Source organism: Pinus tabuliformis, chromosome 7 (genome assembly GCF_031772625.1).
Source record: "Pinus tabuliformis cultivar Carrire ecotype Pingquan chromosome 7, CPIR1, whole genome shotgun sequence".
Taxonomy (NCBI): domain Eukaryota; kingdom Viridiplantae; phylum Streptophyta; class Pinopsida; order Pinales; family Pinaceae; genus Pinus; species Pinus tabuliformis.
The window spans coordinates 761,756,565-761,763,244 of NC_142293.1; the positions used below are offsets into that span (position 1 = coordinate 761,756,565).

Here is a 6,680-nt window from a genome sequence, read left to right on the forward strand (position 1 = left end):
AGAGTTTTGAAAAACTAAAACATCTATTTACCACTGCATCGGTGTTAAAAGTGGCTGATTCGGAAAAGTATTTTGTGGTTTGCATGGATGCAAGCAAGGAAGGCGTTGGTGGAGTGCTGACACAAGAGGGAAAAGTGATTGCTTACGAATCTCGAAAGTTGAAGGAATACGAACAACGATATTCAGCCTATGACCTTGAGTTGACAACAGTAGTGCATGCACTTAAAATGTGGCGACATTACCTTCTCGAAAAGAAATTTTTGCTGCTAACTGACCATAGCAGCCTTACCAATTTTTTTAATCAGTCAAGCTTGAATGCTTGACAGGCCAGATGGACAGCCTTCCTAAGTGAATTCGATTTTGATATGAAACATGTAAAAGGGAAGGAAAATTGTGTGGCTGACGCACTAAGTAGGAAGTTACATTGCATCTATGAGGTTTAGATGAGCCAGGTAAGTTCGAATATCCTCGAAATCATAAAGGAAGCAGCTAATAGAGACCCAGAGTATTCCTTCCTTTGGCAACAAACAAAAGAAGCTTCACTGAAAAATGAAAAATCAGAATTTGAAATAAATTCTGATAATCTCCTTACCTTTAAGAACCAAATTTATATACCTAACCAAAGCTCGGTTAAACTTTTTGTGTTGGATGAGTTTCACAGGAAGCCTTGTGCTGGCCATCCTGGCTATCAAAAAATGCTTTCAGCCATCAAGATAGGGTACTTTTGGCCGGGATTGAGGAAGGATATTACAGAATATTTATCCAAATGTTTGGAGTGTCAACTGGTTAAGGCAGAGCACCAGCATCCCACCGGGCTGTTGCAAGCATTGTCCATTCTAGAATGGAAATGGGAGAATATATCCTTAGATTTTATTACGGGCTTACCTCGCACAAGAAAGCAACATGACTCAATTATGGTGGTGGTCGACAAGTTGAGTAAAACAACTCACTTCATACCGGTGAAGTCCACATACAAAACCGTAGAGATTGCAGACATATTTATGAAGGAAATTTTTCGTCTACATGGGATACCCAAAGTAGTAATCTCGGATAGGGACATGAAATTCACTTCCACCTTTTGGAAAACTCTCTTTTCAGGTCTAGGTACTCAGGTCCAGTTTAGTACCGCTTACCATCCCCAAACGGATGGACAGACCGAACGGGTAAACTAGGTGTTGGAAGACATGCTACGCATGTTTGTGATGCAACAACCACACAAGTGGGAGGATTACCTCCATTTAGTGGAGTTTGCATATAATAATGGACACCATGAGTCGCTAGGCATGAGTCCCTTCGAAGTGTTGTATGGGAGAAAGTGCAGAGTACCCATAGACTGGAATAATCCAGTTAATAAGTTCGCACTAGGTCCTGACATGCTAGCAGAAATGGAGGAGGCCGTGAGGAAAATTCGACAAAATTTAAGAGCAACCCAAGATAGGCAGAAAATGTATGCAGATCAAAAGAGGACTTACCGGGAGTTTCAACCAGGAGATCACGTTTATTTGAGAGTGAAGCCCCAAAAAAGTTCATTACAATGGCAGTGTTGTGCCAAATTAGCACCCCACTACTGTGGCCCCTTCCAGGTTTTGGAATGAATTGGACGGTGGCCTATAAGCTTGCGCTACCAAGCCACATTCGGGTCCACAATGTATTTCATGTATCATTACTAAAAAAAGTGTGTATAACCCTCAGCACATTATTGACTGGGAGAGCATTCAGGTAAACAGTTAAATAGATTACAAATGTAGTTACATCATTTATTTTGAAATAGAATGTAACTATTTACTCTGTGGTGCAGGTCGAACCAGAAGGAGAGTTCCTGGAAGAACCCCTTCGTATTCTCGATCAGAGAGAAACTAATTTGCGGAAGCGATCCATTACCCAGGTTAAAGTGCAATGGAAGCACTTTGGCCCGAAAGAGGCCACCTGGGAGGAGGAGGATTTTATGTGAAAATCTTATCCGGTGCTATTTTTTGAAGGAAGAGAGAACACCAGGGACAGTGTTCCTCATATGGGGGGGGAGATGTAACACCCCAAAAATAGCATTTAAAAATTCACTGTGAATTCTTAAGTAAATCTTTACTGGTTTGTTTATATTGTTCTAGAAATACTAGGTAATAAATATGTAGTATGCAAGTGTATCAAGAATGTCACACTGTAGCTGTTATAACTTAAATGACCAGTAGTCATATGAATGAAACCATAGAGTACTATTGAGAATGATGGATTTCAGAATTTATATCTAGTTTACAGGTCAGGAAATAAATCGAAAAACAGAGGAATCACCTCTGTGCCGAAATCCTGAGTTATATATTGAATATAAGGAAACTATTTGCGGGTTTGAAATAGGAGAAGAATGCTGGGTAGCATAACTGAGTTTAACCTAATAAAGTGTATAGGAGATAAACAGATACACAAATATCCTTCTTAACGGATTTCGGATAAAGCATTTCGAACAGCTGATTACATGTCAAATTTTTTTCCTTACGATGAAATAACTAGAACATATCAATGTATATATATTTAACTTGACTGTAATTTTCTCGGAATAAAACTTCTCCCATGAAACCCTTAAAAAAAATTTAATGAAATGTTCGTTACACAGTAAAAACTTCCAGGCATTTTCACTGAAGCCTCACACCCGGTTCAACATATCTATTTGCAATCAAATGAACACAATAAACACTGTGCAGGTGGAAATACTGAAGCCTCACACCCGGTTCAACATATCTATTTGCAATCAAATGAACACAATAAACACTGTGCAGGTGGAAATAAGGTCACGGGACCTGAAATTTGATTTACCAATTCCAAGTAAATGAACGAGCATCAAACGCTAGCTATCATATATAACAACAACTGTAGAATCATCAATTAAAGAAATATTGACAAGTACCCAACAAACCATTGCTTATAGCAGTTAGTCGAGGAACTATTAGTTCAAATTAAACTTAACAATGCATGAAAGGTTGCCCAAGCAGCGCTGTATAGTCTGGAATGCCATTAAAAGGAAAGTTGTCGGGACCCTCCTTAGGAAGAGGAATTCGAGTCTCAGAACCAGTAACACCTCAATACCTTTAATAATTGTTAAACAAAGATATGAGCAGAGTATTCGACAATCAAACTTGTCGCAGAAATAACTCAAAATTAACAACCAACTTGCATAATTTAAACTAGAAACCCTAAGGAGTAAAACCCTCTAGAAAACTCTGTAATGATAGGATGAGATAGCCAATAAGTTCGTGATGCCAACCTGTGAAATGACCGGGAGTTTGTAAGCCCTTACGAACTTAAAGGTTGCAGACCAAAAAGCTTTAGATTGCCATGCAATGGCTTACCTACAAGAGATGACCATAATTTTGTTAGTAACAACTAGTTCATGTGAAAAGAACCCTCCCGGCATAGGAACAAATACACAGTGATGTATTAGGATTTCTTACCTGATATCACGACGTTTTCTTCCTACAGAGAGAGAAACTTGCAGGAAGTAAGGATGGTTTACTGTCAAACTAAAAATTGAACGATTAAATGAAAAATCGATGGCAAATCTTAAATCGTAACAAGTAAAATGGCTATGGCAAGCATTATACCCTTTCTTTTGTGCGTTAAGGAGCTGGTTGTTGTGAGCTATCCCTGTCTCCTCCAAACCTATACCTATAAACAAGTGTCATAGCTTAGACTAGTTTTACAACGGACAGCGCTGTGGCAATTCTACTTTTCTTTAAGGCCGAACCATGTTGTAGAAAGATTCTGCATGAGCTCATGTGGGTTCCATTCTAGTGTAAAAAGTGGTGAAGGGAGGCGCTCAGTGTCTTTGCCATATGCATGGGTTGGGAACTCTGTAACACAGTGCCCTGGTCAGTGCGCCTGGCCTTTCCACCAGCCTCTCTACGGCCCTCAGACTATACCTCTGGTAGCCCCTAATGGCGATGTGGGCGTGGATGGTATGATCATAAATATTGCCACTGTGCTTGTGGGGACTGTTACAAATCCCTTCAATACTGGTGTTTTTCAAGGCGATGCTGCTCTGTCTCTGGAGGGTGTGTCTGCTTGCAGGGGAATGTACGGAAGAGGGGCATATCCCGGGTACGCAGGCCAGCTCTTGGTAGACGAAACTACAGGAGCCAGCTTCAATGCTCGAGGGCTCAATGGCCGCATGTTCCTTCTTCCAGCCATGTGGGATCCTCTTACCAAGTCGTGCAAGACCTTGGTTTAATTTAAACAGGTTTGTTCTACTTAGTCTAGAACAACAGTTCTCCTGGAGCTTTCTGTATGGTACAATCTGTGCTGGGGGCTGTTACAAATAGCTGGAGCTAACCAGCCATATATTGGGTATTTAATGCTCTCAGAGCAGCACGCCACTTAGCCCGATAACATAGGAGCGGGCAAATATTATTTAATGCCGAATTTGCCCGCTCCCGTGTTATCGCGTTAAGTCGCGTGCTGCTCTGAGGGCATTAAATACCCAATATATGGCTGGTTAGCTCTTTCCGTTACAAATCCTTATACCTTTTGTAAGTTGGACCTTGTAGTTAATACAATTGCCTACTATTGAATATGATACAAGGGATTGGGACAGCTAGATCTCTATTCACTGTTCTGCTACCAGAATGAAGTCACAACTGAAATATGCATATTTATAATACCAGGGTTATGATCCGGTACAGATTCATTTTAAATACTGATCTAATATGAGCTAATTTCATATGAGTTAAGATGGATTTAATTTGATTTCACATGAGCTGTTTTTTCAAGCATAATTTTTTTATGAACTGAACATTATTAAAATGTTTTGTATAGTTGTTTCATTTTTATTTTTTATTTTTTAGATTTTTTAAAATTTATTTTGGTGAAGCAAAATTTTAAAATTTCAACCTTAATAAAGAAAGACAGAATTATACATCATATTGGGTTGTAAAAAATTCCATAGAGCTCAACAAAATATTCATTGTTCTGTTACCCAAATTGAAGTCACAACTGAAATATGCATTTTGTTTTTGTATGGTTCCTCCCATATGCGTGAGATGGTCTGTCTGTGAACACTTTTCACAACATAAGAGATAAAGCAGAGTTAAAAGTACATGGTCTGTCTGTGAACACTTTTCACACCATAAGAGATAAAGCAGAGACTCAAAAGTACAGGAAATTTAACGACTTTACCCAAATATATCATCCCTGTAACGGTTCAGGTGTCTACTTTATACACAATAGTGCCCGTTGCAAACTAAGCACACAAACTTGAATTTATTGAGAGTTTGTTTCTCTTAATGCTTAATAAAATAGTTTTGAATCCGTGATCCATTCAAAGGCCCAACACATGGTTCTGTCTTTACATCAGAACAAACCAGAATGGTCGGCAACAAAACAAATCACATAAGTGGTGGACTAATTTACAAACGATGTTTTCAGCTGCTTCAAAACCAATCAAGAAGTCAGTACCCAAGAGAGGAGTTAGTGAGATCAGGAAGTTTTTTGATTTTGCATTTGTTATGACCCTGTAACTTTGTCATTTCTTTCCATGATTTTTTGAATAAATTTGAAACATGGTTACAGCAAGTGAAATTGATTTTTCACTCTTGTCATAATTTCTTCTCATAATTTTCTAAATAAATTTAAAACTTGTACAGCGCAAAATGATTTTTCACTACTACTATACCAAAATGATTTTTTCAACAAATTTGAAACCTCAATAAACTACTGCCATAGCAGAACTTCAATGCATGCTCCAAACACCAACTACCAATCAATCAATAGGTGTAATTGGAGCAGTACCCATCAACTTTTGGTGCAGGACATACATGGTACTCATAATTTGCCCTGAATTGGTTTATTAACGTGGTCCATGAAAACTCTTTGCCACTAATTCCTTTTATACGTTTTTTTTCGAGGGGGTTTAATTTTAAATGCATTAATTATTATTATTATTATTTATTTATTTTGCTTGTGTTGTTTTTTCTCTGTTTATATGTTGTTTTGTTTTGTATTTTTTTTTTTTAATATTTATTTATTGAGATGTAATTGGTTTTTTTAATATTAAATATGAAAAAAAGAGAGGTTTAACTATTTTAGTTATTAATTTTAGTATTTTATTAGATTTAAATTATAATTAAATTGATAAGTATTTGTTTTGGAATATGTTTTTTATAATTTTAATTAAATTATTTATTTTAGAATATGTTTTTTATAATTTAAATTCAATTATTAATAATTATTAAATGGATGGTAGGTATTTAACTTCCATGGAATATTCTAAAATATTTTTAGTAATATACATATATTAAAAGTTCAAATTTCTTAGTTAAAATTTATCTCCAAAACAATTATGTTTTCCTTATTTTTTTAATTAAATTGATTAATTTAAAAAAAAAAAATCATATGAACACTTGTCATATGAAGTGACTTATAATATTGATAAATCATGTTATTGGTTCATTTTTTGTAACCAAATTTATCTAGAGATTAAGAATCTCCATCATAAAGTGAGAGTACTCATAATTTCTAATTTATCATACATTTTACACATATAATTTATATAATAATAACCTTTTCATAATTAATAATAATAATTACTATACATCAATTTATCATACATTTTAACACTATATCAAATTGATTGACCTATACTTTTTGTTAACTTGAAATATGTGTTAAGTGAAAATGTGACGAGTATTCTTTTAAAA

At 36.1% G+C, this 6,680-nt stretch overlaps 1 pseudogene; it reads left to right on the forward strand.

Annotated features, from left to right (window-relative positions):
* Nucleotides 1-3,754: 3,754 nt before the first annotated feature.
* On the forward strand, nt 3,755-4,216 carry LOC149249769 (protein EXORDIUM-like 2 pseudogene; annotated as a pseudogene).
* Nucleotides 4,217-6,680: the final 2,464 nt, after the last annotated feature.